Raw genomic sequence first — 15,329 nt, 5'->3', positions numbered from 1 at the left:
CCTACTCATGCCCTGGAGGCATTGCTCTCTTCCCATTTGAAGACCCTAATGAAATGGGCTGGTTCAGAGCAGCAGCAGCCTGCAGTTCCCTGCAATTGAATTCCACTCTCTAATGAGTTCCCCTAAATCTGCCATCAGATGACTTTATTGACTTTCAGATCATAATTAACCAACACTCACTTTTTCTGCAGTTATTTTGACTTTTTTTTTCTCCCCATTCTGTGATTGAATGTCTGGACCCAACCTCAGTCATGGATTCCGACAGATATTTAATGACCAGACACCAACAAGGGACACTGTCTCTCCTTGTCACTTCTGAAAGAAATATTACTGGGGTGGGGGAGGGTGGGGGAAAAAAGCAGCCTAAAGTATTTTCCAGAACCACTGGATGTCTTAAAAGGTAAATAGGAGGAAAGCAACCCATCAGTGGGTAATTGACACTGTTTGTGACGTTTTTATTACTTTTCAATTAGAGGAGGTGATAGAACATTCGGTTACCTTCTAGCCCAGTAAATTCTCCAGCTCAGAAAGTCTTGGCTTCATTAGAAGCACATGCTGGTTAAAGTTGTAGATGAACAAGGCTAAATCAGTTGCCACCTTTTCCTTTTTGCTTGTTGGCAGACTGAGATAAAATCCTGTGATGAATGAGCAATTAGGCAAAGACCTCATTATTTTTGCTAAAGGGACATGTTCTGTTCAGCATCCCCCATCATTTAAATTTGATTTCCAGAGTGTCCAATACATTGCCTAAGTTGGTGACCACTCATTAAATAGATACTGCATTTCAACTCACGGGTGCATGGGCTCGCGCCCGCCACCCGGTCCGCACGCCTTTTGTAAAGTGTTCTTTGAAATAGCGAGCAGATAGATTTAAGTGCTTCACAATAAAGAGTCAGGACCTGGCACCTAGGGGATACAGATGAGTCAATTAATTAGTGAGGTGGTCCTTAACGGGCTGAGCCATGAGTCCCATTTTCCTGATGGGAGTTTTGTGGCCCAGAGGAAATTAAGATCAGTTGGACACAGAGCTAATTGCGCAGATGTCACTTAAAGGCAATTACCGTCCTTTCCTCTAAGGCCAGGTTTCTGCCTTCCAGCCCTGATTTCCTCCTGATAATCACAACATGCTTTTGTAACCCTGTCCCACCACGCACAACTGTGTATTCTGGGACGGTTTATTCAACTTTGCTGAGCCTGGTTTCCTCATTTGTAGAGTGGGGATGATGCTACCTTCTTCGCAAGGTTTTCGTGAAGTTCAAATGAGGTGCTGCTGCTAAGGTGCTTGGCCCAATGTTCGCTGGCTTAGAGCAATTGTTTAGCATGGGAATGCAAGTAATAAACATCAGTATTAAGAATGGCAATCTGGATTTCATGCCTGCAGATGGGAAAGCCGCTGAGGTCCAGAAATATGTTGGGCCCAGAAATACGTTGGTCCCGGTAGGGACCCAGCAGAGGTGACCTCTTACTCCCCAGCTGCACCCTAGCAGACTCACAGGGTGAACCTCAGAACGGGCAGAGCTCCTGGAACCCATGAATGATGTCCATGTCTGCACGGCGGGGCTGGGGAGGCCTGGCTGATGGGCACGCGGAGACCTGGCTTCTGCCGCTCTGGTTTGAACGATCTCAGACTGCTTCTCTTGGCAGCTCCTACTCTAAATTTGAAGCACAATTTGAGGGGACTCATGTTGAAGTTCAAAGGAGTCTGGTAACTAATTAAAAATGTCTTTCCCAGGGGCGCCTGGGTGGCTCAGTTAGTTGAGCTTCCGACTCTTGGTTTCAGCTCAGGTCGTGATCCAAGGGTTGTGGGATCGAGCCCTGAGTGGGGCTCTGTGCTGAGCATGAAGCCTACTGGAAATTCTCTCTCTCTCTCTCTCTCTCTCTCTCTCCCTCTGTCCCCCTCCCCCCCATTTGTGCTCTCTCTCTCTCTCTCTCTCTCTCTTTCTAGAATAGAAAAACAAATCTTAAAAAGAAAATGTCTTTCCCAGTTTGTGGCTGTCTGTTCTCTCTTGAAATATGAAACCCAGATGAAGATGGTTGGAGATCTTGTGGGCCCAGAGCCTGTCAGCTCCTTGGTGTGGCCGACACCTGGCCTGTGTCAGAGCCTGAGGCTGGGCACTGGGGGCTTGAAGATGTGCCTATGTTGGCTTCATTCAAATGGAGAAGCCGCTTGTAGTTATCATTTAAATATTATTATTTAAATTATTCCTTGATCAGAATTTGAGTGGCTGGAGTCTAGGGTCTAGAGTGCAGCCTAGTGTCCACCTTGCAACCATGCAGAGGCCCTGGAGGCTGGACCGGAAGACCGCCTAGGCTTGCTAGAGCACAGCTATCCAGGGCCAATGTCTAAATCAGGCTGCCTTTTGGACTTTGGAAAAAATTGACTCATGCAGGCAGAGTATCCTGAGAGAAACTTTGTACTGTCCTGTGTGCCGTCCTTCAGGAAACTCACAGGAGACTGTGAGTGATAACTCTTGGTTGAACTGTTTCCAAAACCCCTTCTGCAAAGTGGACCCACAGCTACATCCGAATGATGCATGGGTGTTCCATCTGGAGAAGCACAGAGTACAGGTTACTGGACAGACCTTGGTGCAAATCCCGGGGCTTCCATTTGGGCAGAGGAGTTTGGGCAAGTTGCCTTACCTCTCCAAGCTTCAGCCTTCCCTGCTACAATGTGGGGGAAATGCTGCTTATTTCAGGGGTTTGTGAGGAGGATGGAGACAGGCACTGCGATTGTGGGTAGCACAGGAAAAATGAGGACAGTGAGTGTCCAGTACAAGGCAACAATTGACGCTGTTGACGCTATTATCTCTATTCTACCTCTTCGATGCGTCCCGGGGGGAAACACTTTATTATACGGTACAACTGGGATAATAGAGGAAAGCGATAGAGCATTGCCAGAGCATCAGGGCCAGCAGGACCTCACCTCATGCTCACCCCATCCTGCCTGTTGGGTATCATTGGGCATTTTGCTCAAGGAGAAAGCAGGCCTGTAGAGTGAGGCGGCTTACATAGTTAATTAGCCAGGAAGCAGAGGGGCCAGGATTCAGATCCAGGCTTGCTGGACACGACAGCTCATGCTGTTTCCACTAAGAGTACGGTGTCCACACCTTCCAGAGTCGTGTAGGACATAAGCCTTTTAGCTGAAGGGTGAGGTGTCCTGCACGATCTCCTTCCTATTCTAAGCCCCTTCCTTTCTTTGCGCATGTTTTCCAAGCATGGAGTTCTTCTCTTTTCCTAAATCCCTCCTTTTCCTCCTTAATGTGTACTCATCCTTTTCTAGGGTACTTGCATTCTGATTCTTCTGATCTTCAGAGCTGGACTAATGATCCTTCTTGGATTCCTAAAGCACTTGCTGCACATAGGTTCATCATCAACCCTGCTGCTCTGACTTGGAAAGATCTATCTATCGGCCTGTCTTCCCACTAGGCTGAAGCTGCTTGGGACCACATTCATCCTCACTGTGATATATCGAGCCTGACCACAGTAGAAGCTTTATGTGAAGTTACACCCAACTCAACTTAGAATTTTGCTTCCAAGCCCCTGTTCCTTCATTCCTTTATCTATAAAATAGAAATGGAATAAAAACAGCAAGAGTGATTCTGTTCTGGATCTGGAAGACTGCTCAGGTGGGTAAACTCCATACCTACTTAATTAGAGCTTTGCTACTAAATGCACACAGGAAACAGGACACATTGACCAAACATGGCTCCAAAGCACATTTAATTAATCGTTAGATTCTTAACTGACATTTCAGGGTTTCCAAGGTTTTCATGTTAAAAATAAATTATATATTTTTTGAACTGACATAAATGAGCATATGAGAAAACACAATTTTATACTCTAGAAACACAACACTACTCTTCAATCTCAATTTACAGAGATAATAATCCCAGATTATTAGTGGCAGTTACCATCCATTCTTCATCCTATTAGACCAACGTTGTCCAATACAACTTTCTTGTGATGGTGGAAATGTTCTCTGTCAGCACTGTCTAATATGGGCTACATACTGAGCACTTGAAATGTGGCTAGTGTGATTGGGGAATTGAACTTTTAACGTAATTAAATTTTCATTAATTTAGATGTATATAGAAATAGCCTACATGGCTGTTGGATGCCATATTGGTCAATACAGGTCTATATCTTTTCTTTGAATATGCAAGCCTTTATGTTCTTTATAGACATAGATTAAAGAAAAACACATTTCATTTATATTGATCAAAAGAGAATGCCTGGAAACTGTTAGTACTGGGAACTTAGTGGTTTTGCTCCTCAGGGGTTGTTTGTTTCTGACACTGAGTAGGGGTTTTGACATTCTGTTCTAGGCCCTTAAGGGAATACGCTAAAAAAGATGTGCACGAACAAGTGTGATGTTGGAAGTGGACTCGTGATAGTTGGGTTGCGATCTTTTTTTCTTTTTTCTTTTTTTTAAACTTTCAGTACAAAGAAATACACTCAGGTGGGAGAAGAATATCTTTACTGTATAACTGTAAGTGACATTCTTTAAGAAAGTTACAGAATTCTTTTCTCTAATGCTGATTATAAAGAGCATATAAGTTCTTAGTAATCTAGGGTATATTAGTCATTCTTATAGACAGGTGATAGACCGCATGGTAGGTTCTATGAGCTTGATTCTGATAAATTCCATATTCCACTCATAGATCTTAGCAAGAAAAAATTCATTTTTTCTCTTTCTGACTACGCTGAAAAGTTCTTAAAGAAATACATATTAAATTTTGACTGATAGAAATGCCATGGTAAGGAGGATAACGCCACATGAGATGTCAGAGCAGGAGGGGCGGGGTGGGGGGGGGAAGGCTTAGATGGGCATGTGAAACCACAGCCATGGTTCCACCCTTTAGGGAATGGGTTGGGCCATTGCATGTCATATTTGGGGATTTGAGGCCCCACCTTAACCGAACTGGCTTTCCCTGTTAGTCACATTCATTGGCCAATTGCACAGTTGCTTTACCATGGCTGTTCTAATGAGTTCCAGTCATGAATTCAATCCCTACGTGGACCTGTGAGTGCAGTCAGCATCTGAAACTCAGCCAGCCGCCATTTGTCACAAGGAGATGGGGGTGGGGAGGTGGGACAGAACGTGGCAGAGGCACTGAGCAGAATACTTACCCAGGAACTACTAAAATCCAACTCTTCATTCACATATATAAAGGGTGGAAGTGATGATGTGTTTGAATTAAAACTTCCTCCACCAAACAAACAAATAAAAAAAATAAAATCAGTGGGAGCTTGAATTAAACATTGCCAAAGAAACGGACTCAACTTTTATTCCAAATTTGAGATCATCTTAATCACCTTTACTTACAATTGCAAAACATCTGTCTACGTGACAGATCCTCTAGGACTCTCGTTAGAAAGAGAGGTAGGAGAGGAAACAAAATTACCTTGCCTCTCAATGGATAAGAAAGTCATTGTCTTCTGGATGACTTCGGGAAAGTCAAATTTCTCCTTGGCCTTAAAGTCACTGTGGCCTTTGGCTGAGAAATCATCAAAGCTGATAATTTGTCTGTTGAACTTGACTCAGAGGCCTTGTGGCTGCGGGATCAAAATGTGGCCTTTGGATCTGTAGCATCAACATTATCTGGGACACTTAAAAATGCAGGGTCTCAGGACCCACCACTGAACCTGAATCTGCATCTTAATAAGACTTCAGGTGGTTTATATGCACACTAAAATCCGAGGGACACTATCTCAGAGTGTCTGTGCTTTATCTCCTTAGGGGATCCTGATGCTCAAATCCCGCTTGGCCACCAAGGTCCTTGATTATAGAATGTATCTTGCAATCTTTCTGATCTAAATCAGTTTTTCTTTCTGCACACCTACGATGCCCGGCATTTACAATGCATTCCATATCACTGCTTTTCTCAAAGTTTTCTGCCTGGAGATTTGCTGAAATGCTGCCGGTTTCGCTCTGGGAAGCCAGGTGGCTGTTTTTGAGACAAAGATTTGCTGTGAGTTGATTGCCATCTATGGCTCTGAAAAATTAAGTGGAAACATCTGTTCTAAGGTCAAGATGAATTTAGTTGACACTTAGGACAGATCCCTGAAATCCGCACACAACACAGGGCCAGAGGCTTCTTGTTTAGGTTGCTGTTAAGGAGCGCCTCTGCCAAGCCCTCAATGGACATCAATCACATCCTGGTTGCTGGCTTTTCAAGTGAAGGAGAAAAGCACAGAAAACATGCAGCAGCGAAGGGCAGAGCTGTACAATTGTGTGTATAGAACAGAATACAGTGGGAAAGATCTGTGTTTCCTGGATTCAAATTCTCTTCATTGTTTCCTAGGGAAGAACACGTTGTCTTAGAACCTTAGAAATATTTTTCATTCCAAAATGGCTGTCGTCTGGAATTTGACTGCATTCCGGCCTTTGGTTACAGTGCCTGGATACTACCCCAAATGTAGAGAATTGGATCTCCGCGGGTGGGGCCAGACACCTCTATGTATTGCCACACGTAATCCTGATGCCTGGGCACAGCCCAGGTTTGGGGCTATATTGGGGTATCTTACTGATCTCAGTAAAATTCTGTTGAAGATGATGCCAATGTCATGGTTACAAGGAACCAGTTCTATAGTGGGAGCTTTGGCTTTCTAACTTGAGGCTCACCTTCTGGATTATCAGCCAAAAACTCTTGCCCATGAAAACTGACCCAACCTGTGAAGAAAGAGGCTGAGGTCAAAAAGGTTTGCCTCTGTGCTCTGGGGCCAGAAACCCCTGGACTGAATGGGGCTCAAAACCCACCTGCATGCCAAAAGGGCATTTTAGACATTGATTACCGGGGTCGGGGGAGAGAGAAAGGGCGATGGCTGATGGGATATATTGGATGTGAGTGCAGAGTTTTGAATACATCATTTTGCTCAAGTATCTAATTTCAGATATTTATTGATCGCTTACTATATGTATGGCTCTGTGCCTCAGGGAATGCTGCAAAGATGATAATTCTACAAGACTTTTATTTGTATTGTACATGCTGATGAAAAGGGCCATCAGGGGCGAAAATCAGAAACACAGAGAGTGTATTAGGATGGGCCTTTTAGGCACCACCTGGCACTTGGCAGAGTTGACTGAGTTGAGATACTCACCATAATAGTGCTGTCTGCTTGTCTGCTCTAATTTTAGACTTCAATTCTGATGGCTAGTTTTGGGCTAGTAGAAGTGTAGCCTGTGAGTGTGTATGTGAATTGAGTATAAGTAGTCTGAAACTACTGAAAGGGGTTTAGCCCCCTTTCCTCTGTAATTACTATATTCTGTGATATGGAAAACTGTTATTTTATCAAGTTGATATAAAGTTATATATAAACACAGTCCCAAATCTCCTCTTCCAACAAGACTGCCTTCCTCAAATACACTCTATATAGGAATTCTGGATCGTGACAAGTCTGAGCCTTTTCCCTGCACCTCGTTGTCTTTCTTCATGGACTTCCTGCCTCATCCCAGCCCCTGGCTTAAAATTGCTAGTCTTCCTCTGTAGAGTAAAAATCTGAGCTTGAGCCCCATGTTGATGGCCACTGTCCTTGCTGAGGGACATCCACAGTGGCTCTTGCCTGGCTGAAAACATCCATGGGTCTGCCATTCATGGTTGTAGTGTTCTACTCAGTTAGACCCTCTGAAATTGACTGTTGGCCTGGTCTCTTGCCTCCCTCTTGGACACTAAACTCTGCCTGCTGGGCTGGACTTCCTCCAAGCATCAGCAGCTGGGTCAAGCTGCCTACCACCTGTCTCACCCCAGGAGGGAAGGACTAGTTTTAAGGTTCCAAGCCCTCCTCAGTCTCACTGTCTTCAGCCTCCTCAGTCCACTCAATTAACTGAGTCATGCTTGGCTGTTTTCCAAGATATAACCCAGATGGAGAGAGAAGTTGTATTTTTTTTTTCAGGAGGCTGGCTCTGTAAGGGTCCTTGGAATGATCTAGTCACTTTCCAAGAACATTATCTGACACCTTGAAAGAACTCCTCATAAGTTAATTCATACATTTTATTGCCATTACACCCTCCCCAAGTCTTGATGATGTGACAATCATCAGCCTTCCCATCTTGTAGGAAAATGATCTCAACTTTTCCCACCACTAATCACTGCCTAAAATTTTGTTTGTTTGTTTATTTATTTATTTATTTATTTTGCATTTCAGTTTTCTGATTAATCTTGTCTAAGCAAAGAAGTAGGTATGTTTATTAGCAGGAGACACCCATGCGAAGATCTTTTTCAAACCTTGGGCATATATTGTGTAATTAATAACAAACTTTTTGGGTATGCATGGATATTTTCATTCCAAAGATTCCCAAAGCACTTTTACAAGCTTAACTTGGGCTAAATATCCCTATTACCTCATCCAGCTCTGAAATGTAGCAACCTCTAGGGGAAATTGTGGCAGCTGCTTAACAATGCACAGACATACTGTACCGCAGCATGAACACAGGAGGCTGCTGGATTCACAGCTCTCTTTTATTTTGCATGGCAAGAGATGCAGATCAGGAGAACAGAATCAGGAAATTGCCTGGGAACACTACCACCGTCTGTATGAACATGCTCTTCATAGAATCTTAGAGGAACAAAGCACATTCACCCAAGGCAAACATCCCAGCCAAGCAACACTTCTGGAACTAGTAGGTTAAGGAGGGAAAAGATTGGGCAAAAAGATGTTTCTGGAAGGTAGCCTAGGAGGGTAGCATTTTATACAATTTCCTCATTGTTGAGAATCTGAATTCATGCAATTGCTTTATGTGTTATGGGTGTGGTGTATTTCCATGTTCCTCTCTAGATTGATTCCACACCTCTCTACTCTGCTCTATTCCCTGAAAGACTGACCTTTATGCAGTGCTTGGGGTTTCCCTGCCCTTTAGTTTCTGGGCTCGGCCAACGGTGTTGGGTACTCATTTCATTGCACTGGAGTGTGATATTCTATCACTAAAGTCTACCAATGCTGTCAGGTGGCCATCTCTTCCAGCTACAGCTGCCTCTTCTGTATTACATAACCATTACCTCTCCTTCCCTTTTACATCTAAGGTGACAAGTACTCCCTGATGCTGCTAGTCCTAGGGGCATAACTTTCCCTTGTTAATTTTCCTGACAACTATCCCACCCCAGGTCACCTTTTCTAAAGAACCCATTCATGTATTTGTCTCTTCAAGTACGCTGTTTGAGTGTGCCATCTGCTGGGACCTGACACTTTATGATAGGAACATATATGAGAAAGTACAAAGAAGAATAAATATTTGTATCAATAATTAATTTTTATGAGCATCTACTTTGGGCCATGTAAGGTTTACATGCTTTACATGTACAATATCATTTAGTTACTCTTCATGCAACATATATTTTGATTATATCTGCATATCAAGTATGAATCTAGGCTTTGGGAACTAGTGTTCAAAGTAGAAGAAGACTTTGAACTTGTGGAGCTTAAATTCTGCTGGAGGAGCTCAGAAATATGAATTCATACTCCAATGGATATGGATAAAAGACTGGAAATAAGGGAGTGAGAGAAGGGCCATAATTTCATGGGTGGTCAGCGAAAGAGGCTTTGGTACAGTGGTGCCATGAGAGCAGAACTGTAAGAAGTCAGCCCCGTGGGGATCTAGGAAAAGATCAGTGTAATTACTGTTTCTGTTTGATGGATTTTTAAAAATGAGGCTTTGAAGAGTTAAATGACCTCCTGAAGGTCATATAGCTAAAAATCAGGAGAGGCAGACATGTCTCATCAGAAAGCCAAGCACAGATCTTTCCTAAGCACCTAATTCAGGAGAACAGTAGGTCTCAACAAATACTCGTTGAAGGACTGAATGAAGGAAACTACTTGTGTAGTAAATCATAACTAATAATAACTGATTCTATGTTCATTGGTAATCTAAATAATATCTTCCTGGGAACCAAGGATAGGCTTTTTTAGATTAAGCAATGGGCTGAGAATCCCTGATATGCAAGATTCAGCATTAGAAAACTAAGTGATGAAATTCACAATATCAACAAACTGAAAGAGGAAAATCATATGATTTTCTCAATAAATGCACAAAACACACTTAACAGAACTTAAGATCCCTTTTATGATAAGGAATAAACAGGAACTTTCCTAACCTGATGAAAGGCATATAGGAAAAACTTATAGTTGATATTTTTAATTATTGTGTCTTAATGGAAGATTGAATGCTTTCATCCTTGTAAAAAATGCTTTCTTTGTAAACAAAGAAAGTCAGTCTGCTGTCACCACTCCTATTCCACCTTTTTAGTGGAGTTAGTAGCCAATGCAATAAAGGAAGAAAAGTAGGGGCAGGGGGAGGCATACAGATTGGAAATACATAAATAAATCTGTTTTTATTTGCAGGTCAATGATGGTCTATGTAGATGCAATGGGCTGAATATTTGTGACCCCCACATATTCATATGTTAAAACTCTAATCCCATTGTGATGGTATTTAGAGGTGGGACCCTTGGGAGGTAATTGAGTCATGAAGATGGAGCCCACATGAATAGGATTATAAAACAAGGCCAGAGAATTAGCTATCTCTCTTTTTACCTTGTGAGGATATAAGTCAGCATTCTGCAACCCCAGAAAATGACTCTTACCAGAACCTGAAAATGTTGGTACCCTGATCTTTGACTTACAGCCTCCAGAAATGTGGGTAATACATTTCTGTTCTTTATAAGCCACCCAATCTGTAGTGCTTTGTTATATCAGCTCAAATCCAAAAGGATTAAGGGATTAATTAAGGCCTGTTAAGGCAGCAGAAAATCTCAAAGTACCTACAAAAAAATGTTCCTATAACTGACAGATTAATTTAGCAAGATCATGGGATACAAAGTCAGTATTAAAAAAATGAAATTTAAAATTAAGAATTTTTTGAAGTACCATTTATAATAACAAAACATGAAATACTTGATACAGAAAAAGACAACATTATAAGTATGCATATATATGCTAAAATATGTATGTTAAAATTGTAAAACATTCATGAGTGATATCAAAGTAGATTTAATAAAAGTGGGACTTTATCATGATCATGGATTGCAAATCTCTATATTGAGATGTTGGTTTATACCAAATTGATGTATAGATACAATGTAATCCCAAGCAACATTTTTTTTTTTTTGGTAGAAATTGGTAAGCTGATTTCACATGGAAAAACAAAGGACCTAATATGGCCAAAACCATACTGAAAGAGAACAAACTTAAACAATTCATACTAGTTGATTTCAAGATTTAATATAAAATCATAGTAATCAAGATAGCGTGGTATTGATGAAATAATAGACAACTGGATGGATGAAATAGAGTATAAATACCAGACATAGGTCAGCACAGGTGCAATCAATTGATTATTGACAATAGTTACAAGGTAATTCAATGTAGGAGGAATAATCTTTCCAACAAATGGTTCTAGAATAGTGGATATGTACATAATATCTTTCACCAACATCTCATACCATACCAAAACATGAAAAGTTAATATAAAGAATGATTTATATTCAGGGATTAAAATAACAATGGATTGGTTTGTAAAAAATAACAACTCTGAAGAATAGAGGCATAGCAGTTATTAAGAGAAACCATGATCTCCAGGGCTGAGATCTAGACTTTGTTAGACAGGGCACGGCTGTGGGTCTTTGAATGGCAAAGAATCACTGTGGTGCTGTGCTGGTGGAACATGCTGGAGAGCTGCCCTCTGGAACTTGTTCATAGCAAAGTGTCTTACCAGAAACACTGGCCTACACAGCTGCCCTCAGGGCTGCCAGGGGATGTCATTGCTTGGTCACCAGTCTGCTGACTCTGACGGAAGTGCCCTAGAGCAGCCAGCTCTGGAAAAGCTGTGGGTATTACAGGAGCCTGTGGTATGAGCACTCTAAAACCAGAAAACAAAACTCCTTTCCTCCTGCAGTCTCTCTAGTACCTTCTATTGACAAGGCTTCAATGACAGTAGGAAAAGGAAAAAATATTTAATGGGCCCAGATCTGTTTTCAGTGAGCAGGCAAAAAGAATTAATTTGGAGGTGAAAGGTAATAAACTGATAAAGGCACACACCTAAAATTTTAACACTTCCAAGAGAAAACATAGAAGGAATTTGTGTGACTTTCGGTTAAGCAAATATTTCTTAGGAGGCAGAAAACATAAATCATAAAAGAAAAAGTGATACATTCAACATCATTGAAATTGGAATCCTTTGTATTTTGAAAGACACTGTTAAGAAAATGAAAAGACAAGCTACAGATTGGGAGAGATTATTTGCAAAGCATGTAATTGAAAAAGGGCTTGCATTATAAATATATAATGTTCATATATTGCTTGATAGAAATCAACCAACCCAATAAATAATGAGCAGAAGACCTGAACAGTCACTTCAGGAGAAAAGGTTTATGGATGGCAACTAAACAGATGCATGATGTTCAATATCATTAGTTTTAGGTAAAGAAAAATTGAGATCAAAATGATACTACACATCATTTGGGATGGCTACAATTAAAATAAACTGACAATACCAAGTGCTGCATGGAGATGTAGAGCAACTAGAATGCTCATTCATTGCTGGTGGCAATAAAAAATACTATAACCACTTTGGAAAACAGTTTGGAAGTTTCTTACAAAGTTCAATGCCTTCTTGACTTGTGACCCAGTAATCTTATTCCTAAGTACTTATCCAAGAGAAATAAAAATACATGTCCACATGACCCTTATAGGTAATGTTTATAGCGGTTTTATTCAAAATTGACCCAACAAGTCTAATATCTATCAGTTGGTGAGCAAATAAACAAAGTGTGCTAGCTTTGCACAGTGGCAGTATCGTAGCCAATGAGGTTTATCTGAGGTGCGATTATTGCTAATTGAAACAAAGTGTGCTAACTCCATGCAGTGGAATACTACTCAACAAGAAAAAGGAATGAATTACTGGTATGTGCATAATTAATGGATCCGAAAAGCATTATGCTGAGTGACAAAAGCTCAACACAAAAGTCTACATGATTCCGTTTATATGACATCCTTGAAAACCAAAAACCATGGGAACAGAAATCAGATCAGTGGATGTAGGGGTATGGAAGGAGGAAATTGATTACAAAAAGCCACAAGGAACCTTTTTGGAGTGATGGAGAAATATCATATCTTGATTATAGCGTCGTATACATTTGTCAAAACTCATGGAACTGAACTGAACAAAAAGAAAATTTACTGTATGTAAACTATTCTTCAACAAACCTCACTTTAAAAAGTTCAGATTTAAAAACATTTACATACAATTAAAAGGGGCCTGTGGGGCTCAGTCAGTTAAGCGCCCAACTCTTAATTTCAGCTCAGGTCATGATGTCATGGTTCATGAGTTTGAGCCCCACATCGGGCTCTGCCCTGACAGCACAGAGCCTGCTTGGAATCCTCTCTCTCTCTCTCTCTCTCTGCACCTCCCCCACTCATGTATGTGCATGTATACACACACTCTCTCTCAAAATAAATGAATAAACTTAAAATAAATTTATATGCAATTGAAACACCAAATCTTTAGTGTAGGTATTGAAGACCGCATTTAGTTATTTTTCCCTTACTCATGGACATTTAAAAAAAATCCCAATTATTTGCTGTTATAAATATAGTCTATGGAAATCAGATACAAGACTCTTGGTGGATACACATCCTTGATTCTTTTGGAATTGGAATCCACTAAATTCCTAAGCTAGAAATCGCTGGGTTACAGTTTATATATATGTTTGGTGGAAATTGCCAAAAAGTTTCCTAAAATGGTTGTAATGCTTTATGATCCTGCCAATACATCTGACAGTTCCAATCGCTGCACTTTCTCTCCAAAGTTCGAATTTCCAGTTTTTGAAAAATAAGAATTCAAAATTTAACTTTAGCCATTCTGATGGCTCTATAGTAGATCTCATTTTGGTTTTAATTTGGATTTTCCTGATAGGAAATGATGTTGGGCACCTTTTCATATGCGTATTAATTATTGTGATATCTTCTTCTATGAAGAAGAAATCTTCTATGAAGAAGAAATGCCTTTTCCAATCTTTGGAACATTAAAATGAATGAATTGTTTTTCTTTTTTTTTCTTATTGATTTTAGGACTTATTAATATATTCATGATGAGGGTCCTTATCAGATATATGAGCTTCAAGTATTTTCTCAGGGGAAATTTTGACTAATTATAGTTTAGATGAGAGTATGCTGAAAAACACAACCAGTGGCTAAAGCACATTCACCTTTTTTTATTTTTTATTTCAGAGAGAAAGAGAGTGTGAGCAGGGGAGAGGGGCAGAGGGAGAGAGAGAATCCCAAGCAGGCTCCGTGCCCACCATGGAGGGATTCCACCCCTTGAGCTGAAATCAAGAATAGAATGCTTAACCAGCTGAGCCATCCAGGTGCCCCTGAACCACATTATTCTTTTAAAACAAAATAGCTAATGTAAGAAGAAGAAAAGACTTTGGTCAGCCCCTGCTGTCCCTATCTTGGTAGACTGGAAATTGGCTAGATGTTCACCAAACCCATTCTTTATCTTCTCACCTACTTCGAGACTATATTCCCCAGCCTTCCTTTCAGTTGACTGGGATCATATTACCAAGTTCTAACTAAAGGAGTGTGGTTGGAAGTGATGCATCCTGCTTCCCAGCCTGGCTCATAAAAACCACTCATTCTTTTCCTGCAGTCTCCTGACTGAGTGGAGAGGACTCTGAGTCTCTAGAGGATGGTGGAATCAGAAGATGGAGGGGTCCTAGCTCCCTGAATGACAGCATGGAGCAAAACTTCCCTCCCACTCCCTTCCTAACTTGATTGCCAAATGGACTTGATGTGAGTGAATAACAGACTTCTCATGTGTTGTTCTGATATTTTGTGTTATCTCCTGACGAAGCTGGTATTACTCTACTTAGTATCCTTGGATATTTAAATCTACACTCCTGTAAAATCAGTACTGTGAAAATTCTGCTTTCTGAAACAATGGGAGTCATTTAATCCCTTCACTCCTGAGCCATGGCTATCATCAGCACCTCTATTTCTATGGTTATTCAATGAAAAGATCCGACTTTTCATCGAATCATTTGGGGGAGGAATGAAGCCAATAAAGAAATAGTACATGGTTTGAATCAGTTGATACTGAAGGATGTTGAAGAGACTACCCATTTGTATTTAGTTCTTTTTTGCTGCTGCAAAGGAGGCACATTTCCAGTTGAGAATCGTCCAGGTACTATGGCAAGGGAGGTGCTTTGATTACTTCCACTTGAGGACATCACTTGCCAGCCTGGGTGACGCTGCATCTGTCAGAAGAGCACCTTACTCTGAAGCTTCCCATGGCAAGAAAATTTTAATTATAGAATTAAAATTGGCAAGTATCCGCC

General features: G+C 40.9%; 1 pseudogene; it reads left to right on the top strand.

Moving 5' to 3' along the window:
* The first annotated feature begins 12,766 nt into the window (after nucleotides 1-12,766).
* Nucleotides 12,767-12,926, top strand: LOC122488887 (annotated as a pseudogene).
* Nucleotides 12,927-15,329: the final 2,403 nt, after the last annotated feature.

This window comes from Prionailurus bengalensis, chromosome A2, assembly GCF_016509475.1.
Source record: "Prionailurus bengalensis isolate Pbe53 chromosome A2, Fcat_Pben_1.1_paternal_pri, whole genome shotgun sequence".
NCBI lineage: Eukaryota > Metazoa > Chordata > Mammalia > Carnivora > Felidae > Prionailurus > Prionailurus bengalensis.
This window is presented reverse-complemented; position numbering and strand designations above follow the sequence as displayed.